At 46.7% G+C, this 22,423-nt stretch overlaps 1 protein-coding gene and 1 long non-coding RNA gene across 8 annotated transcripts in view; one reads left to right on the forward strand and one right to left on the reverse strand.

Annotated features, from left to right (window-relative positions):
- The window catches only part of FRMD4A (FERM domain containing 4A), a 695,719-nt gene that overhangs the window by 610,236 nt on the left and 63,060 nt on the right, over positions 1–22,423 (forward strand). The gene's annotated exons all lie outside the window — the stretch shown is intronic.
- LOC134731502 (uncharacterized) lies at positions 1,700–17,720 on the reverse strand. Its single transcript, XR_010113811.1, has 3 exons — positions 17,395–17,720; positions 6,337–6,461; positions 1,700–4,328 (listed from the first exon to the last, which is right to left on the reverse strand). It is a non-coding gene; the product is annotated as an uncharacterized lncRNA (long non-coding RNA).

A 22,423-nucleotide genomic window follows, 5' to 3' on the forward strand; every position in this document is an offset into this window, starting at 1 on the left:
TTCAAGCAATTCTTCTGCCTCAGCCTCCCAAGTAACTGGGATTACACGCGCATGCCACCACACCCAGCTAATTTTTGTATTTTTAGTAGAGACGGGGTTTCACCATGTTGGCCAGGCTGGTCTTGAACTCCTCACCTCAGGGGATCCCCCCCACCTTGGCCTCCCAAAGTGCTGGGATTACAGGCGTGAGCCACTGCGCCCGGCCAAGATGTAGAATTTTTTATAGGACATTAAATGTCCCCTCATTAGCTCTCAGTAAATCTACTTCAGTCCTTCACCCAATGATGTTTCCCCCTCCCTCTTTGCCTTCTTCCCCACTTCTGAGCTGCTGTTCATACTCAAATGCTATGTGACACTTGGGGACATCCCTTTGAGTGCTTTGTAGCTCTCTTCTCTCCTTTGTCATGGCTATGGTTGGAATTCACAATTGTGAATGCAGCATCCAAGTACGGTGCTGACGGGATCTTACATGTCTGTCTTAGCTCAGCAGTGATGACAGAAGTAGAAAAGTCACAGTAGTAAAAATAAATAAATAAATAAATAAATAAATAAATAAATCTTTTTTTTTTTTTTTTGGAAACGGAGTCTCACTCTGTCTCCCAGGCTGGAGTGCAGTGGCATGATCTTGGCTCACTGCAACCTCTGCCTCCTGGGTTCAAGCAATTCTCCTGGCTCAGCCTCCCAAGTAGCTGGGACTATAGGCCTGTGTCACCATGCCTGGCTAATTTTTTTTTTTTTTTGTATTTTTAGTAGAGACGGGGTTTCACCATGTTAGTCAGGCTGGTCTCAGACTCCTGATCTCAAAAGATTCACCCACCTCCGCCTCCCAAAGTGATGGGATTACAGACGTGAGCCACCGTGCCTGGCCAAAAAAACAAATCTTGCAGCAATTGTTTTACCCTGTTTTATGCTAGTTACCACATTCCATTTTAGCATGTGCATTATGTGTGGGAATAGAAAGAAGCGCTGCTGAGGTGAGACGCTCCGTATTTCACAAATTACGGTCCTACTGGCCTCAGGAGACAATGAGACAGTGTCAGGTTGGCATTTAGGCACTGGAGGTAAATCCCAAGTTTCATCTTAGTTTGCATTTATGGTTGAGTAAAGAGAGCTAGGCCATCAAAAAAGAAAAAACTGCCAGCTGTGTGAAATGATTGTCAATAGCAACATGCCTCAGAGTGGGTATCCCACTGGTTTCAGGCAGTTGTGCTGGTGCAAGCAGGAGTTTTACCTCTTTCGTCCCTGGAAACGTTTGGATGAAAATTAAATGCTATCTATTGAAGAGGCATTGTTTATTAAATCTTGCAGAATCAGGATCCCACGGGGCAGATATAAGTAAGTCTAGACAAAATCTGTCTCACATCCGGCTCCCTCTGTAGGGGAGGGGTCCTTACATTCCTTTGATTGATTGAAGCCCGAGAAAGCCTGAGAGCTCTAATCTCTGGGACAATCTGCCCTTGTTTGCAGCATCAGTAACTGAGGCATCGGGAGACCAGGGGGTCGCACAGTCCCCAGACCTGCAGACAAACCAGCCATCTGATCATCGGAAGCCATTACACATTAAAGCAGAAAAGACTTTCCAAATGGACACTAAGAGTTAGAATAAAGAGTCCTCCAGCAGGCTGTATCTGAGGCTTTAAGCATTAGAGCAAATATTGCGAAGCACGTGACTCCAAAAACCCCTCCCTTGTAAAGAATGTTCAATATCTGTAAATCATCACTAGAAATGCAGCCCAGATTTAATGAAATCTCCCCCCTGGGAAGAAATAGCAACGTCAATCCTTGTTACATATTCAGCAGACAGCATTTACTTATTTATTTGATGTGCAATTAGGGGGGCTTTTATGTACACTTAAATGCACAATTAGGAGCACTATGGGGTCCTCTCTGAGGCATTAGGGGAAGGAACCAGAGTAAATGGCCTGCGCCCTGTCCCTAAGCAGCTGCCGTGGCTTCCAGTGATTCCTAAGGGTATTTCGGAAGCAGGGGCATTGGCTCTGGAAATTGATGCATTACTTTCACTCCCCCGGATTAGTAAAGATTTTTGAATGAAATGAGATGATGAGACAGGAAGGGAAAATAATATTTACAGGAAATATTCCATTAACTTGGCGTGGACTCCCGACGGCATTGCCCGGCTAAATTATGCGGTGTGGTGGACATTCTGCCGAGTGCGCCGCGGATTTATCGTTCTCTTCTGTCGGCATCTGCCTTGGCTCACTTTCTCCTTGCTGGGCCTCTGACTTGGCCGGCCTGGGTGGCTGCCTCCCTCTTTCCAGCATCTGCATTCCCCTTGGAAACCATACCCTGTGCACACCTGGGAGAAACACTTCACTTAATGCACTCAGCATTCTTAGCATTTTGCAGCTGCCCCTTACTCATTCACAGTGTAGGACCAAAGGGCCTTCTCCTCGTATGTTATCAGTCCTTCAGATAGCAGCACAGTCTGAGTGGACCTGAACACTTTCCATGCCTGTGGGTGACAGGCCCTGGCCTTGGGCATCTAGAGACCAGGCCTACTTGGCCGCGGGGGCGGGCGGGGGCGGAATTTGGGAGTAGGAGGTGGAGGGCATGGGGAGTTCCCAGAATCTGCTACTTAAAAATAACCCTCCAAGGAAAAAAGGAATCATATTCTAAGAAAATTGAGATTGTCTTCTCAAAGCATCAATCCTAGACATCCCCCTTCTCAAATCACCAATATCAGATATGGCTGAATCCTCTCCATTTGGAAGAGTAATCCCAAACTCTTAAGAATGGTCATCGGCCGGGCACGGTGGCTCACACCTGTAATCCCAGCACTTTGGGAGGCTGAGACGGGCGGATCACTTGAGGTCAGGAGTTCGAGGCCAGCCTGGCCAATGTGATAAACCCCGTCTCTACTAAAAAATACAAAAATTAGCTGGGCGTGGTGATATACGCCTGTAATCCCAGCCACTCAAGAGGCTGAGACACGAGAATTGCTTGAACCTGGGAGGCGGAGGTTGCAGTGAGCCGAGATCACACCACTGCACTCCAGCCTGGGCAACAGCAAGACTCCATCTCATAAAAAAAAAAAGAAAGAAAGAAAAAGAATGGTAATCACCTGAAAGCACTGAGCTAGCACTTAGAATTCAGCACAGGGTGGTGAATATGAAATCCTCTCCAATAAAATGGCCCCCATGTGAGTATTCCTGGGGGAAAGTCAGATTCGGTGAGTTTCAGTGGAAACTGACTTGAGTTTGCCTCTGCTGATGATGCAGAGACAGGACCATGGGTCCAGGAGGCAGGAAACCAGCATTTCCAAGTGGGCCTGGCTGAGCAAGAGACTCAACTCACCAAGGCCGGTTTCTCCTCTCCCAGTGCCTCAAAGCAACCCTCTATCCTGCCCACCACATGGGGGTTTATGATAATATGGGTTGCTATCAATATTGAATGAACTGCTTTAAAAAAATAAATGAATAAAACTAAAGCACTAAACAAACAGAAGGCATTTCCAATTACAGACAACACTTTTGAAAGCACCCTCTGTATTCCTAGACTTTCTAGTTCTCTAAAACCCTAGGAGTTGTTGGTGAGGATGTGTGACTCTTCCTGCCTGGAAGTTCATTCACTTGTTCAGTAAGTGTTGTCTGAGTGCCTGTCAGGTACCAGGCCCTGCTCTTGGCTCTGCAGAACAAGAGAGACTAGGTCCCCACATGCACAGAGCTTACCGTCTAGTGGGGAAGGTGGTCAAATTTATTTATTAAAGAAATCTACAGCAACAGTGTTCAAGCACTAAATTCTCCCATCCAAGTACAAACCAGGCCCGACCCTGCTTAGCTTCCAAAATCAGACAAGATCAGGCACATTCAGGGCGGTGTGGCCATAGACCTGAGAGTTAAATTCTGTAAAGACAATAAATCAGAGTAAGGAAGAGCGGGAGGGGTGATGGCTGGTCAGGAGGGGTCTCTCAGAGCTAGGGCTGTTTCAGTGACTCTCTACTCCTGAGTGTTGTACATACGATACCCTGGTAAGCAGTCTAAGACAAACTCACATGCAGGAAGTTTACTGGGGTGTGCTTTGGGACTAACAACAGACGGGAAAGTAAAGGAAGCAGAACCAGGCAGAGAGAAGCTGAGCTACGATGCAGTCCCAACATGGCGTCCCTCAACCTAAACGAAACTCTGAAGATAGAATGACCCTCGGAGCCATCGCCATCACTGTTGAGGCTGGGGGCCAAGCCTTACCCCCCCCAGCATTAACCAATCATTAGATCCAAGTGACCCCCTTGGTGAGAGGGTGGCGACCTTGGGCAAGGTGGTTCTCTGTAGCTGAGATCGATTCCAGGAGAGGCCATATGTCCTTCAGTCCTGCAGGGAGAAAGAGGCTGGTCAGTGCTGCATGGTATCTTCTACAGCAGTGGTTCTCAGTGTGGTCCTTGGACCAGCAGCATCTTCATCACGTGGAAATGTGTTAGAAATGCAAACTCTGGCCAGGCGTGGTGGCTCACATGTGTCATCCCAGCACTTTGGGAGGCTGAGGCAGGTGGATCACTCGAGGTTAGGAATTCGAGACCATCCTGACCAACATAGCGAATCCCCATCTTACTAAAAATACAAAATTAGCTGGGTGTGGTGACATATGCTGGTAATCTCAGCTACTAGGGAGGCTGAGGCAGGAGAATCACTCGAACCTGGGAGGCAGAGGTTGCAGTGGCCGAGATCGTGCCATTGCACTCCAGCCTGGGTGACAGAGTGGGTCCCTGTCTCAAAAAAAAGCAAACTAACGGCCAGGCTAGGTGGCTCACACCTGTCATCCCAGCACTTTGGAAGGCTGAGGCAGGAGGATGGTAGCAGTTGGAGACCAGTCTAGGCAACATAACAAGACCTCATCTCACACACACAAAATACAAAAATACAAAGGAGTAGTCCCAGCTACTCTGGAGCCTTGAGGAGGTTGAGGCTGCAGTGAGCCAAGATCACGCCACTATACTCCAGCCTGGGCAACAGAGCAAGACCCCATCTCAAAAAAGAAAGAAAGAAAGGCAAACTAAGGATCCCTGCCTGAGACCTACGAGCTCAGAAACTCTGAGGATGGGACTCCGCAGTCTAATTCCACAAGCCCTGAAGGTGACTTGAGCACAGGCAGTGGAGCTTAAGGCCCAGTGCTCTGCATACAGGTAGTTAACGAGGACCTTTCTATGAGATCCCACTTCATTGTTTTGCTGTTGTTATGAAGACATTTTAGTCTGAGTTAAAATCAAATTCTTTCCTAGAGCAGTTACACTTTTAAACAAAAAGAGAGAGATGTTTTATAAATTCATGACCGTCATGACCTCCATATCCACTCCAAGGCCCAAAGCAGAAGTTTCTTTTTTTTTTTTTTTTTTTTTTTTTTTTTTTTTTTTTTTTTTGAGACAAGGTCTCACACTGTCTCCCAGGCTGGAATGCAGTAGTGCCATCATAGCTCACTGCAGCCTTGACCTCCCAGGCCCAGGCAATCCTCCCACCTCAGCCTCCCTAGTAGCTGGAGCCACAGGCGTGTGCAACACACTCGGCTAATTTTTGTATTTTTTGCAGAGACAGGGTTTTTCCGTGTTGCCCAGGCCCCCAAAGAAGAATTTTCTTGACCAAAGAATTTTGGTGCTAACTCACTTCCAGTTTATTTTAGAAAGTCATGTTAGCAATTTATTTAATCTCTCTGTGCCTCTCTTTTTATATCTGTGAAGTGGGGACTAAGAGACACAGAATAGATGTCACAGTGTTTCTCATTCCCCAGGATAAAAGTGGCATTGGCCTTGACATAGCAAATATTGTTACAGTCATTTATACTGAAAACAAGAGGCGGGATGGCCTTGAAAAGCAAACAACGTCTCTTTGTGAAGAGGGTTAATTTTTTTCTTGGTCACTGGATCTGGGAAGCCAGGGTTCCTCAGTTCCCACAGGGCCCTGGGAAGGCCATCCCGAGCCTGGTCTGGGTAAGCCAAGCTCCCAAGGGCACCAGCCTGTATCTTATTGTGTTCTTGTTGAAGCCCATGCTGGTATCAGACTGTCACCTTTGAGGAAAGTTAACCTGTCTATGAACAGAAAAAAAAAAAAAAAAGCATTGCCCTGTCCAGGTGAATAATTCTTAGAGAGCAGCTATTGCATGAGAGTAATTAATCTGGAAAGTTACAGGAGGGGAGGAATGTAATTATCCCCTAAAGAGGGGCAGGTCTAAATCTCTCCCAGGGTGACATGCTTGGAGTCACCTCCTGGAAAGGGTACACTCAAGCTCCAAGAATCTCCCCAAGTTGTCCCTGAGGTCAGTCTCCAGGCCTCACATACCCTTGGGGTGCTGCATGCCTACCCCCTGCCCCTGCCATTATTTGCAGGATACCTGGCCCAGCAGTCAAGACACCTCACAATTCTACACAATTGTGAGTCACTTCCCTGGGTCTCAGTTTTCTTAACAAGTCGGCTGATGAGATGATCAGGAATCCTGAGGTTGAAGGAATCTTAAAACTAGAAACAAAGAGAAATAAAACAAGGTAAATAAAGCAAGCTCATTTTAAAGCCAGAGGGGAGTCATGAATAAAAGAAAGGATGAAAAGCAACAGTTTTCCAGAAGAAAGTGGTAGGAGGGGAAAATGCCAATTTCTAAGTAGGTAACCCCACGTCTGTCTTTGACTCCCATGGAGCCAGTGCTCAAGCTAGATCTGACTAAATAACCAAAAGCAGTTTTTCTACTGCAGCTGATATGTCTTTGGGGATATGTGTTCTCCCAGGATTCATCTGCTTCCCACACAATGCCTGGTCTCCTCTGCTGTTCTCCCTGCCCCTGAAAAGGCGCGTGGACCAGCACTAAGAAAGGCCATATAAATAGCCACATTGATTGTGTGGACAGTAGGGGTCAAACACAACACTTGGTATTTATAACATGCAAATAAACACCCAGCCAGATGACGTAGCAGCTGCCCTGAGACTGGCTGGCTTCTAAATAACTCTACAGATGCAGATTCCCATTACTCAGGGAGCCCCGTTGACCTTGGATGCAATTTGAAGAAGCAAATCAAAACCAAATGCTATCGTTGGATCCCAGACCACTGCAGAGGAGCATCCAATAGCCTCGCTCGCTCCAAAAGAAGCCATGAACCAGTAGTAACTTATGAACAGATCTGGTTTCTCTGGCTGAAAAACAGAAGACTTTGCTAGTATAATAAGAATATCGACCACCTGGGACTGAAAAGACAAATATCCTTTTTTTTTTTTTTTTTTTTTTTTTTTGAGACAGAGTCTCACTCTTTCGCCCAGGCTGGAGTGCAGTGGCGCTATCTCGGCTCACTGCAAGCTCTGCCTCCTGGGTTCACACCATTCTCCTGCCTCAGCCTCCTGAGTAGCTGGGACTACAGGCGCCCGCCACCGCGCCCGGCTAATTTTTTGTATTTTTAGTAGAGACGGGGTTTCACCATGTTAGCCAGGATGGCCTCAATCTCCTGACCTCGTGATCCGCCCGCCTCGGCCTCCCAAAGTGGTGGGATTACAGGCCTGAGCCACTGTGCCCGACTGACAAATCTCTTTTATCTCCCACTGTTCCTTTGAACACGTTCTTCCCTTATCTCTCAATAAAAACACAGGCAGTCCCATGACTTTTCTGATCACTCCAAGGTATTACAAAGTCACCCAGTCAGTTTAAATAGCAAAATAAGCTTTTATTAAGAAATTAGAGTATCCAGTTCTTTATGACAAAGCTTCAAACTTGCTAGAAAGCTAAATCTCTCCATTCTCCCATCTTAGCTCCATCCCTGCTTCAGTTCGTCTGATGTCAGGGGATACCTATTAAGCTCTCCAGGTAACCCTAATGAACCCTCTCTTTCCAGGTTCAAGGAGAAGAGTACATCTTCTGCCTTCCCCCTGTGGGTAGCAGAGAGTTCACAGAACATCTGCCTCTCAAGAACATCTCTAAAAATGCTCTCTCAGTTTCCACCCTCCTAAACATTTTATACCTCAGTTGTGGGTGAGGGAGTTTCGGGGTCATCTAACCAGAAGATTTTTTTCAAATTGTGATAAAATGCACACAACATACAATCTACCATCGTAACCATTTTTCAGTGGCCAGTTCCGTAAGGTATATCCCCATCATTGTGCAACAGATCTTCAGAACTCTTGTCATCTTGCAAAGCTGAAACAATAACTCCTCTTTTCTCTCCCCCCATCTGCTGGGAACCATCGTTCTACTTTCTGTTTCTATGAGTTTGAACACTCATATAAGTGGAATCAAAGTTATTTGTCTTTTAGTAACCATAGGGTTTTAATATCCAAACCAAGATACCACTACAAATGAAAAGGGACATTAGTGAATAGTTATTCCATGATATCAAACAAACCAGGGTTACTGGCAAACAAAGGCACATGTTGACCTAGCTAACCAGCGTGGTGACCTAGCTAACCAACATAAAAACCTAGCTAACCAGCTTGGAGACCTAGCTAACCAGCGTGGTGACCTAGCTAACCAGCATAGGGATGTAGCTAACTAGCATGGTGACCTAGCTAACCAACATAAAAACTAGCTAACCAGCTTGGAGACCTAGCTAAACAGCACGGAGACCTAGCTAACCAGCTCCCTGCCCCTTGCTTTTCACCTCTCCTGTGGAATGGTCTGCTCATGGCCGTCTCTAGTGATAATGCTCATCATAAAATGTCAGCCACAACTTCCAGTTTACTATCCTGTGGCTCTAGTTAGACAGCGGTGAAGTTACTCACAGACAGCATAATTCATGACAAACCTGTGTAGGTGAGAATCAAACCAGTGATTGGGGAGACGTCAGAGAGTCCCAATGAGGCCGGCCGCAGTGGCTCATGCCTGTAATCTCAACACTTTGGGAGATTGAGGTGGGAGGATTGCTTGAGGCCAAGAGTTCAAGACCAGCCTGGACAACATAGAGAGACCCTCGACTCTACAAAAAAAAAAAATTGTTTTTAATTAGCCGAGCATGGTGGTGCATGCTTGTAGTCCCAGCTACCTGTGAGGCTGAGGTGGGGGGATTACTTGAGCCTAGGAATTCGAGGCTGCAGTGAGCTATGGTCGCATCACTGCACTCCAGCCTGGGCAACAGAACAAGACCCTGAGTCAGAAAAAAAAAAAAAAAAAAAGAGCCCTGGCCAGTGAAATAGTTCATCCAACTACCCAATTCTTTCTCTCTAGCTTTTCCAACAGGTGTTTCTGCGGGCTGCACAGGATTTTGCAGATCTCTTCACCAATGCTTATAATCTTTCTGAAAGGTGTACACTGGCATCTGCTGCATTGTGTGGGGTCCCTGTACCCCCTGGAGCGAGCACAGCCTTGTCATGGGTGTCTCTTCTCTGGCCTTTGAACAGGAAGGCCAAGAGCCAGAGGAGCTCTGTCCTGCAGCCTCTCTCGGTCCTCAAGTTTGACTGAAAACCAAACCCCAGTCCTGCCTTTAATGAGCATTAGAAGTCACAGTTGAGAGAACTTCCTTTGTGTGTGTGTGTATTTTTAGGCACGCACATGTGTATTTTTAAGTACATAATTGAGTTTATGTTTAAGGTTTGAAAACCCATTTTAAAAATGGATCACTGGCCAGACTCCTCACTAGCCGTGTCTATGAGAGAGTGCTTGCCCATCCCCGAGGGAGAAGAACAGCACCCTAAGGTGCCGCTGCCCCAGCTGCCCTGGTGCTGACAGGCTGGAAGAAGTGAGTCGCCCTCTGTAGAGACCCACAGAGCAGATGTGAGAAGACAGCCCGAGTGGGAGTGCCATCTGACAAGGGTGGGGGAGCTTTTAATGGACAAGAGATGCCACTAAAAATTAGGGATCCTCTGTTTTATCCTGGACTGCTAGCCCTTTTAAATAATAAGTCTCATTGAGTTCTTTTTTTCTTTTTTTTTGAGACGGAGTTTCACTCTGTCATCCATGCTGGAGTGCAGTGGCACAATCTTGGCTCATTGCAACCTCTGCCTCCTGGATTCAAGCAATTCTCCTCCCTCAGCCTCCTGAGTAGTTGGGACTACAGGTGCCTGCTACCACGCCTGGCTAATTTTTGTATTTTTAGTAGAGACAGGGTTTCACCATGTTGGCCAGGGTGGTCTCAAAATCCTGACCTCAGGTGATCCGCCCACCTCAGCCTCCCAAATTTCTGGGATTACAGGCATGAGCCACTGGGCCCAGCCAGAGTTTCACTGAGTTTTAATCAAAGACCGTCTTGTGATCTGTGATTAATCCAGACTAGGATTCAGTAGGCAAAAGAGCAGAGGGCCACAAGGGGAGCACCTTGTCACTGTCCATTTCTCCCCATCCCCCAAAGCCCAAGGCACCCACTCATCTACTCTCTGTCCCTATGGATTTGCCTATTCTGGACATTTCCTAGAAATGGCACCATATGGTATGTGGCCATTCGTGTCTGGCTTCTTTCACTTAAAGAACGTTTGCAGGGTTCATCCCTGTTGCAGCACTCATTAGTACTGCATTCCTTTTTTAGGGCTGCATAATATTCCATTGTCCTTTGATGTTTATTTCAGCATTTTCTACACTTGTACAGCAAACACAAACACACAAATGATGCCCCTGACTTCTGTATCTGCAGTCATCCTTTTCCCTCACATAGCTGCCCAGCTTTGCCCCTGGTTTCTTTCTGATATTGACTTGATGTCACTTCACCAACGCCTTCTCTGGCTACCTTGTTAACAATGGCAAACCCTGTCCTATCCTTCCCTGGTTCACATTTGTGCTTCAAACCTGTTATCCTCTAACTTACTGTATGTACCATGTAGTTTTCTTATTTATTTCTTATTTATTTGCCCATCTCTCCCTTCATAAGAATGTACAGGATACACTGCTGTATCCTCAGTGCCTGACACAGTGCTGGGTCCATGGTAGCTACTCAACACGTGGTTGTTGAATGGATAAAAGTCGCCAGAGCGGAATATCTAATCATTTTTGCGACCCACTGCTAATTTCACAGACTCCTCCTTATGTCTGTGGATAGTGGCCTCATAGATTGATGCATTAAGAACATAACTGGGGCCAGGCGCGGTGGCTCACGCCTGTAACCCCAACACTTTGAGAGGCTGAGGTGGGCGGATCACCTGAGGTCAGGAGTTCGAGACCAGTCTGGCCAACATAGTGAAACCCCGTCTCTACTAAAAATACAAAAATTAGTCTGGCTTGGTGGCGCCCACCTGTAGTCTGAGCTACTCGGGAGGCTGAGGCAGGAGAATTGCTTAAATCCAGGACGCAGAGGTTGCAGTGAGCCAAGATCGCCCCACTGCACCGCAGCCTGGGTGACAGAGCAAGACTCTGACTCAAAAAATAATATAACTCATCTAAGGAAGGGTTGCAGAGAGCTCCACGTAGGGAGCAAGACAGTTGGGAGGAGAATGGAGGAGAGGGACTGGTTTTCACAGCTTAGGTTTGCTGATGAAAAAATGAAAAGCATAAAAAATTGCTCCCATCTGGGCTCTCCTTTGATTTTATTTTTGTCTGTAGCACCAAAAGAACACAGAGTAATGAGGATATCTTGAGTGAGGTGCTGGAGTACTGCAGACCCTTGAATAATTCTGGTTAATCTAGACTTCTTTTCTTTCTTCTAAGGATCTGTTCAGTTGGGAAACCCTGCTTGTCGACTTCTAGTAACCTCTTTGTCTTGGCCAGTCTTGACAGCTTGTTTCTGCTGAACCAGCCAATACTTAGGAAGCTGTGTAAAGCTTTCTTTTCCCCCTCCTTCTTCTTAATGAGTTTGATTCAGAGGGGAAGCCCAGGCTGAACTGACCTTCCGGAAAATGTAAACCTGTTTAACACCAAACCTTACACAGCCAGAACATGCTGTGCCCAACTCTGCCCGCCCGCCTTGGGCTGTGACTTGGCACCTGCAGGTAGGGCTTAAGGGTGTTACAGTCGGGGTCCTACCTGCCTGGGGTCATTCTTGACTTCCTCAAGCAGACAGAGGCAATTTCTAGGCAACATGATTTGTAAAGATCTGACCTCTAGGTTGGGAGTAGGCTTCCAGTTTGAGACCATGAGCTGCTGGAATCGTAGACTTCCCCAGTTCACCTTGGAAGAGTAGAGTTCAGTTCTAACAGAGCTGCTAGAAAGAAGGGCTACGGCTCCTCAGCTGTGGCTCTTACCATCATCCCTCCTTGAGCTGACCCTAATTGCCATTTCCCTATTATCGCATCCCTTGCAGCTTAGAAATGTATTTTTAACAAGATATCTGGGTTCACCCACTGGAGGTTCCTCACATGGTGAAATAGCATGGAGTTGAGCAGACAGAGGAGGGCTCAAGTGTCACCTCCCACCATGTGTCATCTGTGTGCCCTTGAAAAAGTGACTTAACCTCTCTGAACTTCAGTTGTCATAATATCTAATATCTCAAAAAGCTCTTCATTCATTCATTCATTCACTCAACAGACAACTATTGAGTGCCTATTATGCCCCCGGGTACATGCTAGGTGCCAGGGAAACATACTCGAGGACATTTGATTCTGGCTGAGGAAGACATTAGAGCAAAAAAGCCATCACGGCACCACATGATCGTTGCTTTGGCAGAGGTATGTGTATGAATATCTGGGAGAACTGGCCCAGACCAGGGCTGGGAATTTTGGGAGGCTTGGAATAGCCCTGGTGAAAAGAAAGTTGTTTAAGGCAGGCTGCAGAGTAGACGCCTCAGCTTCCTCCTCTGCTTTTGCCCCTCCTCTTCCCTGCAATTCACAGTTTCCCCAAGTCGATCTGCGCACTGCAGAAGTCCTCTGGGGGAAAGAGCAGAGCTCTAAATAGGACCAGCCCTCCTGGAAATACAGAAAGTCTTCATCTAAAGTCCTCACTTCTTTCTGGAAGGAAACCTCGCAGAGCAGATACCAAATTGCTCCCGCAAGAGGATCCATAGAGAGAAAGGCCCCAGCTGCAGAGACTGTGGCCCAGCCACAGCCCCCTGTGTGTCTCGGGTCAAGCTGAGAAGTCAGGCCCTCCAGGTGGAAAGTCGAGGCTGGCGCGGGGCAGGCCCACCGCCTCCCATCTCTGCTGGCTGCCGCCACAATTGCAGAGCAGCAGGCAAGACTGCAAGCGTTCCTTCTCCCAGCAGCAGCCTAACTTGAAAAGCAAACCACAAACCCCTGGCCTGATGCCCGCTCACCCGCCTCACTCCCTGGCACCTTCCAACCAGGGTAGCCTGGAGCTCACACATGAAGTCGCAGCAGCAGGCAGTCTGCCTCGCTTCTGGTGCCCACCGAAACCAAGATCTGCCAGACAGCAGCGCTGGGACCTCTCCCCTCCCCAGCAGGATGGGCCGGCTCTGGAAGCACAAGGTGTTCCACAGTGCAAACAAGCTGCTGTTAAATAATTATTCCCAAAAGCCAAAGCCCTTGCTGGTTTGCTTGCTTTCTTTTTTCTTTTTTTGCCTCACACAGATATCGCTAGGGTAGAGTATTGACTTTTTTTTTCTTTTTGTTACGCGTGATAAAGCACGGTGTTAGCTGTGCGTGTATGCCTGTATTTCCCTGCAGAGCTGGTTGCCAGTCCATTTTCTTCTATCCCATCCCCATCTTCCATACAGTCCAATGACCTCCACAGAGGAGATCGGGATGTCTCTATGATGCCACGTCTCTGGACAGAGCTGGACCAGGCATAAGAGAAATGCCAACTGCCAACCCCCCCGCCACCCCTGGAAAAAAGAAAAAAACAAAACAAAACAAAACAAAAAAAACAAGAACAACAGGTTTTTCCCTAAAGCCTGTCCTCCAAAGTAGTCAAAACCTGATTTAAAAAAAAAAAAAAATGTAGCCAGGCACGGTGGCTCATGCCTGTAATCCCAGCGTTTTAGGAGGCCAAGGCAAGCAGATCACTTGAGGTCAGGAGTTCGAGACTAGCCTGGTCAAAATGGCAAAACCCCATCTCTACTAAAAATACAAAAATTAGCCAGGCATGGTGGCACATGTCTGTAACCCCAGCTACTCCGGAGGCTGAGGCAGGAGAATCGCTTGAACCCGGGAAGTAGAGGTTGCTCTGAACTGAGATTATGCCACTGCACTCCAGCCTGGGCAACAGAGTAAGACTCCATCTCAAAAATAAAAAAAAAAATTTTAAAAATAACTTTACACCAATCTGGAAAGAGATGTCTTGGCCAAAGCAGGTGAAATGGCCTACCATCATTTTCTCCCCAGATGTACCAAGTATTTTTCAGATTGATTAATTCCCCTTTGAAGCATCCCACTGAGGTCTGTCATAGCAGGTAGAATTAGCCTTGGCTTTTTTTCAAGGAAAGACTGGAGCACAGAGAGGTTAAGCCACACATCAGTGGGTCACAGTGCTCATTGCTAGAAAAACCAAAGCTAGACCCAGATATTCCAAATCACTGGACAGCTTCAGCCATTCAACCCACTGACCCCAGCCAGTCCCTCGGGGCACTCTGAGGAGGGAAGGAATTACATCAGGGGGCAGAGGATAGGAAAGGAAAAACAATTCCAGCTTCTTTTGAAAGTATTTACATTCACCAAAGCTTTATGGTAAAGTCTTTCTGCAAGAGAAGCCAAAATACACACAAGAAAATAATACAGAGAGAGGCCTCTAGGGAGAAAATTACAAGGAAATCAAGTCCAATGGAGAAAAACAAAATGGCCTGCATCTCAATGGGCTTTTTAAGTACTTGTTAACCTCTTTCTCTCTTTTCCCCTAGTAATGACTCTTAAGCCAAAGGAAGCTAAGAGGTTTTTGATAGGTTAAAAAGAGGCCATCCATTAAGGGGTCAAGGCCCGGTGCTCTGGGTATCTGTCACTGAATGAACCAAATCAATTTAGAGCTCGCGTTGTCTGACAATGAGGAAGACGCAATTGGCCGGAAGGACATCTTGATTCCATTAGGCCTGGCTGCAGAGAAAAATTAGCCATTGTCTCCTGTGCTGGGTGTGTGGCCATCACTGAAGAAGACAGATGCCTCTTTCAGTGCAAGTGATGGAGGACATCCTCAGACCCATTTAGGAAGCCAGTGATCTGCTGTCATTGTTTGGCTATTTGGGAGGGCCTGATATGTTCCCATTATAGCCCACTCCGTTCTATGTAAGACTGAGTCATCTTACAATGGGATACTTTTTTCACAGGGTGAATGTTTTAAGGTTAGAAGTCGTAACAGGAAAATGGTCAAAAATGACTCTGGTCAAGATTGCAGTGGACGGAGGAATTGGCCAATAAGACTAGGAATAAACAACCCCAAAGAGAATACAGCAAACTCCAGCACAAATGAATGAATGGGGACCCTGGGTCCAGATTGTGCTTGCACTGTAAACAATCCAATTTCACAGAAAACAGTTTTTGCAATGCTCATGACACCATATGAGTCGTCTTTCAAAAAAAATTACACAGACTTTTACTTTGTGTTGATATGTGTTCAAAGTATTCATAACTTTTATGTTTTACTTTAAGAATAATATTGGTATGTAATTGACAGAGGGGAATGCGTGCAATCATAGTATTTCTTTTTCCTTTTTTTTTTTTTTTTGAGATGGAGTCTCACTCTGTCGCCCAGGCCAGAGGGCAGGGGCAGTGACATGTTTCAGCTCACTGCAACCTCTGCCTCCCGAACTCAAGCAATTCTGCTGCCTCAGCCTCCTGAATAGCTGGGATTACAGATGCATGCCACCATGCCTTGCTAATTTTTGTATTTTTGGTAGAGACTGGGTTTTACCATGTTGGCCAGGCTGGTCTCAAACTCCTGACCTCGGATGATCCACCGGTGTCAGCCTCCCAAAGTGCTGGGATTACAGGCAAGAGCCACTGTCTGCACCAGTCTCATATTATTTCTTGAGCACTATGTACCAGGCACCATTTTAAGCATTTAATATATATTAACTCATTAATACAGCAGCCCTATGAGAAAAGTGCTATTATTCCTATTATTTCAAAGATGAAAAAATTAAGACACAAATTCAATTGCTGAGAATACACGGCAGGTAAGTGACAGACAGTATGATGTTGAAAACCGTGCTTCTAATCCATGCTATTCTGTATTGTCTCCCATCGGTAGGAAATGTTTAAATCAAGCTATTTTATTTTTAAATTCCAAAGAGTTGCAGCTTGACATTCTCTGGATTTACAGTGCTGACCTTCAACCCATGCACAGAATGTAGGAATGCCCACACACCCCCTCATTTTAGAGAGGACGAAGCTAAGATGGAGAAGGCTTTACAAAGTCAGAGCTAGAACTGAGGGCTCTTGACCTCCCACTCAGGGTTCTTGCTCCTAAAAATGAAAACCAAAACAATCAGGAATAAACAACAGTCATGAATACTGATTATTTGAGACAAAAGCATGAGATATATGTGAATGAGGCTGCGCAGCACTTCTTCTGTTTTTTGGTTGTTTTTTTTTTTTTTTTTTTTTTTTGAGATGGAGTCTTCCTCTGTCAGCCAGGCTGGAGTGCAGTGGCGCAATCTCCGCTCACTGCAACCTCTGCCTCCTGGGTTCAACTGATTCTCCTGCCTCAGCCTCCTGAGTAGCTGGGATTACAGGCATGTGCCACCACGCCCAGCTAATTTTTTGTATTTTTAGTAGAGACAGGGGTTCACCATGTTGGCCAGGCTGGTCTTGAACTTCTGACCTCATGATGGGCCCACCTTGGCCTCCCAAAGTGCTGGGATTACAGGCATGAGCCACCATGCCCAGCCCGCAGTGAGGCACTTCTGTAGAGTTTGTAAAGCCTGGTACAGAAACCGGAGATGGTTTCTGTCTCTGGCTATAGGAATCATGGATTCCTATAGCATGAATACAGGCTACTTTATGTATGTCTTGTTTCCGAAGTAGATTGTAAGCTTGCTACAAATATAAACATGTATTAGGCACCACGTATTTCCTCTTGCCTATTAGAACAGGCCAGTACAAAGTAGAAGACTACTACATGAATGGTTGGAAAGGGAATGGGAATTCAATGCTGCCTAAAACCCAAAGGCCTTGCCTCTGTCTTCTTTTTTTGTAAAAAGTAAAATATATTGAATGCCTAAAAAACTGATAGAAAAAAAAAAAAAAAACCTCTGACATATGATTTCAACCCACTTAAAACATATAGCTGGGCCAGGCACAGTGGCTCACACCTATAATCCCAGCATTTTGGGAAGCCAAGGTGGGCGGATAGTCTGAGGTCAGGAGTTCGAGACCAGCCTGGCCAACATGATGAAACCCCGTCTCTACTAAAAATACAAAAATTAGCCGCGCATGTTGGTGGGAGCCTGTAATCCCAGCTACTTGGGAGGCTGAGACAAGAGAATTGCTTGAACCCGGGAGGCAGCAGAGGTTGCAGTGAGCCAAGAACATGCCACCGTACTCCAGCCTGGAGGATAGAGTAAGACTCTGTCTCCAAAAAAAATATGTATATTATATATATATATGTATATATGTGTATATATACCTACTTCTGTTGCCCCTTAGAACCGGCTGTGCTCCAATAGCAAAACCTTACCAGGGCACATGAGATCCAGTCCTCTGAGAGCACAGGTTTGGAGCTTTCTGGGTGCTCTCACATTTTAAATTCCGTCTGATTCAGGTTCAGTGACTCCTTTCTTTTGCCCTGCAGCCCTCTAGATGTGTAACAACTCATTTGTATTTGCTGAAAATGTAAATCCAGCTAAAGATTTGCAAGTGCCAGTCTGCTCTAGAAAGTCAAAAGGGCAGAAATGAAATAAGGAAGTGAGTTTTTCAGTTTGTATTTTTTCTTCTGAGCTTGGAGATTATTCCTGTCCATGAGTCTAATTCTTTTTATATAGAGACTCAGAACAAGAAGCTTGAAACAACTTTGTTCTCATTCATTGTCAGAGCTTCATGGTGTGTTAGAAAGAGCCCAGGACCAGAAGTCACAAGATGTGGGTCCCGTCATCAATTACTTATTTAACCTCTGCCAATCCCTTAACCTCTCTCTACTGGGGTTACTTTATCTGTGCAAGGAGGAGGTGGACCAGATGGCTGCTGTGATTCTGTGTAATAGCCCCACTGGATGAAACAGGAAGTTACTCATAGGGAGATCATTATGAAGCTTGGTGACTCAGCCTAAGGGACAGCGGGGGAAGACGAGGTTCTCCAAAGTCCTGGTCAAGCATCAGAGCCACTAGACTGAGCTTCCTCTCAAGCGTCTATTTCCGCATCGTCCTGGGAGCTTGCCCACCACTCCACATGCAGTCCTAGCTCTCCATAAATGCTGGCTGGGGAGGAAGTCCAGTGGAGCCAAAGCCCCTTCCTCTGCTCCAGCCTTCAGCCAAATACAGGATGTGGGAATCCAGCAGGCTAGCTAATAGAAACCAGTAACTGGTCCCTGCTCATTAAGTATTTAGAGTGGACCCTGTTGCATTCAGGGCTCAAAGGCAATATTTATTACCCACTCTTGTTTGCACTCTGTGGATAAATGTTTCCCACCTCCTGTTTTCATACATGAAGATACTGAGACCCAGAACAGGGAAGTAGAGGACCTGTGATCGCACTGGGAGTCACAGCAAGTCTAGGTCAGAAACTAAGAATCCACATCCAGTATCAGCCAGTCCCAACAACAGGGACAGACATAGTCTCAAGGAAGCCACTACTTGGTGGTTTCCTCTAAGTTTTGTTTCACGCAAGCCCGGATCATCCAGGCTGTTTTATTGTTGTTGCTCTTTTTTTTTTGAAACAGAGTCTCGCTGTGTTGCCCAGGCTGGAGTGCAGTGGTAAGATCTCGGCTCACTGCAACCTCCATCTCCTGGGTACAAGCAATTCTCCTGCCTCAGCCTCCCCAGTAGCTAGGATTACAGGCGCATGCCACTACGCCTGGCTAATTTTTAGTAGAGACAGGATTTCACCATGTTGACAAGGCTGGTCTTGAGCTCCTGACCTCAAGTGATCTGCCAACCTTGGCCTCCCAAAGTGCTGGGATTGCAGGCATGAGCCACCATGCCTGGCCCAGGCTATCCTTCATCACAGTTGTCGTTGTATTTTAGTCTTTGGAGTATGGAAAGCATTGAGTATTGAAAGCTGCTGAGTATTGAAGCATTGCTGTATAGAAAACTAGAGGAAGCCAGGACTCCAAGGAAAGAAAGAAAGAAAAATACTTGTTATCATTTACCGTATAAAAGGAAAGCCAGGCCATGGTGCAAGACAAAAACGATTTGCTTTTTTACTTTCTACTTACATATTGTAGCTCATTTGTAAAAATCATTCCACTTGTAAAGTTAACCATCCATTAGTCAGTAAGAGCTGTTCGCACTAATTGGTGGACTCCTGGGGAAAGCAACATAGTTAGAGGTTAGAGTAATGGACCAGGTGCCCTTGACTTCTATTTCTGGTTCCTTCACTTACTTGCTGTGTGGCCTTAGGCAGTTTTCCTTAATTTCTCTGGGCCTTGTTTTCCCCAAGAAGTAAATTTCCCACTTGATCTTCTTGAGGGATGCCAGAAGATCAAAGGAATGATGTCTGCAGGGCTTTTTAAAGATGCCTAAATGACGTGCACTAGAAACCCCTTGATTTAATAGGTATGAATTAATACCTTCTTTGATTATTGGTAGAACTGCGTATTTTAGCTTTTTAATTAGCTCCTTGGGTATAATTGGCCATAGGAATTACACAGATCCCTAAGGGAACCCGCCCAGTCATCCTGTGATGATCATTATGGGTGCCTGCTGTGTTTTTATGCAGAGGGGCAGAGCGTGTTGGCAGCTTTACATGGTGTTGGGTTATGACGGCTGCACCGAGCTAGCGCAAGCTCGGGAGGCTCCCCTGTGGTGGCGCAGACCATCGAGGCTGCCCCAAAACCAGCTCAGTGAGAGTCCACCTTACCCTGTTTACAAAGGGGAGGCAAGGTGGAGCATCTCCTGTTTGTTGATTTGATTGTTGTGTTTGCTCTGCCGGCCTCAGAGTAGGTATTTAACAGGCAGGGCCTCTAAGCCATGGGCACAAGGGCCCATGGGCAGAAATGCCCCAGACCCCATGAAGAACATGATGCCTTTCCAGCAAGCTGCACCCCAGCCCTGGGCAAGGGGCAGCTGCTTCCACCCTCCTGGTCTCTACTGCCCTCATATTCCTGCTCTCTAGCTCACCCCCTTCCTCCTAAGTGAAGAGAAAAGGATCAGGCTACTGTTCTGACATGCAACCTCCTCTTCTGTTCCTGGGACCCTTTTGCTTTTGTGTTTGTTTGTTTGTTTGTTTGTTTTAAGAAGGAGTCTTGCTATGTTGCCCAGGCTGGAGTACAGTGGCGTGATCCTGGCTCACTGCAACCTCTGCCTCCCGGGTTCTAATGATTCTCTTGCCTCAGCCTCACGAGTAGCTGGGACTACAGGCGCCCACCACTACACCCAGCTAAATTTTGTATTTTTCGCAGAGATGGAGTTTCACCATGTTGGCCCAGGCTGGTCTCGAGTTCCTGACCTCAAGTGATCTGCCCACCTCAGCCTCCCAAAGTGCTGGGATTCCAGGCATGAGCCACCGTACCCAGCCTGTTCCTGGGCCCTTCTAATGTCTCAATGCAATAATCTGATCCTGAAAACCACCCATCCCTTCACCTCACACTTACCCTTCCTTCCCAGGATTGCATTTGCAAAACAAAAATTCATGCTTAAAGCAAGCATCAGGGGGAATCCATGGTTCTGCACCTTGCTACAAAAATGTCTAGTGCATCATCCCAGGGATATGCCTGAGAGCCAGGACTCCAGGGTTCACAGCCAAGGGCAGAAGCTGGAGGCAGGGCCTTCCCACGGGCATCTACAGCAGCCACAGACGGGGCCATGCAGCAGAGTCCAGATGGTTTTGTTCGGGCCCTTTGGCAGACGTGCGGTTCTCCACGCTGAACCGCATCAGGGAGCACTTAAAGCAAAGCTTGGTTTGTGTTTTATTTTGCATGGAATGGGAGAGAGAGGAGTTGCTAGGCAAACAACCCCTCGGAGCATTCTGCTCTGGGGTTCTTCGTCGGGCGTGGAGGGGGCTTCCCATGAAAGGCAGAGGGGGTTTCTCAAGCGTGCTCACACCTGGTTCTGCTTTCTTTCCTTCTCTCGGAGGGCTTGTGGGTCCCACCTCCCGGGCCTGCCCATTAGGCTGGCAGGCACCTTACCCCACAGAGCCTGCCAGCACCAGTACATGCCAGGACCTAAGGCCAGGATCAAGTCCACAATGAGCAGGGCCCAGTGCAAAATGGAAATGCAGAGCCCCTTGATCAAGCCCATTGGGTGGGTTCAGTGTACACTGCTCGGGGGATGGGCACACCAAAATCTCACAAATCACCACTAAGGAACTTACTCATTAACCAAATACCACCTGTTCCCCAAAACCCTATGGAAATTAATTTTTTAAAAAGCATATAGCAACAAGACAAAAAAAAAGAATAAAGATATAAAGAAAGAAAAAAAAACCTACTAGGAATTTCAAGATGTCAACAGCAGAGCAGGAAGTCAAGCCAAGGACCTTCTGAGCAAAGCACCCTCAGGTCGCACACCCAGAAGGCCAACCCTGTTCAAGACTTCACTTTGCCTAAGCAAGGCGGGTGCAGGATAGGGGCTGAGGGACCCCCGTGGGATGCAGCCAACAGGACCCTTTCATTGAAGTACCATCCACATCCCTTACCTGAGAGGAGGGGAGCGGCACCGGGAGAAAAATTCTCTGTATTTAAGGATTTGCAGCACACACATAATAATTTTTTTGCTAAATCCAAAACTTAGGGCTTGAGTTAGGAAATCTAAGAAAATAATGATTCTGGTTGGTCTGGAGTTGTTGTATTTTAATCTGCCAGGATTTGGGAGAAGTAAGAGCATTTGAGATTCATAGTAACATCTAAGGTCACTTTGTGCTGCTACTGTGCTACGATCTGTGGCTGCTGAGATCCACCTTAAAGGGGTCATTTTTGCCATTTTACAAAGGGAAAACTGAGGCTAAAGGAAATGCTGTAACTTGTGTCAGGTTCAGCAGCTTAGAGCCTGAGTTGGGCACAGTGGCTGACGCCTGTAATCCCAAAATTTTGGGAGGCCAAGGCGGGCGGATCACTTGAGGCCAGGAGTGGGAGACCAGCCTGCCCAACATGGCAAAACCCCATCTCTACTAAAAAATACAAAAATTATCCAGGTTTGGTGGCATACTCCTGTAATCCCAGCTACTCGGAAGGTTGAGGCACAAGAATCGCTTGAACCCGAGAGGCAGAGGTTGCAGTGAGCCGGGATCATGACACTGCACTCCAGCCTAGGGGACACAGCGAGAGTCTGTCTCAAAAAAAAAGCAGTGGAGCTTGGATTCAAACAGATGTAGTCAGACCACAAAGCCTGCCTGCCTGACCACTTTGCTCAGTGTACTGCCCCCAGGCTATGAGGCCGATGTCGTGGAACCTGTTCATTCTGGTATTTTTGTAGCTCTGGCTAAGTTCAAGTGGCATGTCTCTGAATATATAATACCTGGGGACCAGGGAGGAAATTTGGGTGTTTTCATGGAAGGATTTATAGTGGCCAAGCATCAGACAGGACCATGAGACCTGGGTCTGTGTATTTTAGTAA

Source organism: Symphalangus syndactylus, chromosome 10 (genome assembly GCF_028878055.3).
Source record: "Symphalangus syndactylus isolate Jambi chromosome 10, NHGRI_mSymSyn1-v2.1_pri, whole genome shotgun sequence".
Taxonomy (NCBI): domain Eukaryota; kingdom Metazoa; phylum Chordata; class Mammalia; order Primates; family Hylobatidae; genus Symphalangus; species Symphalangus syndactylus.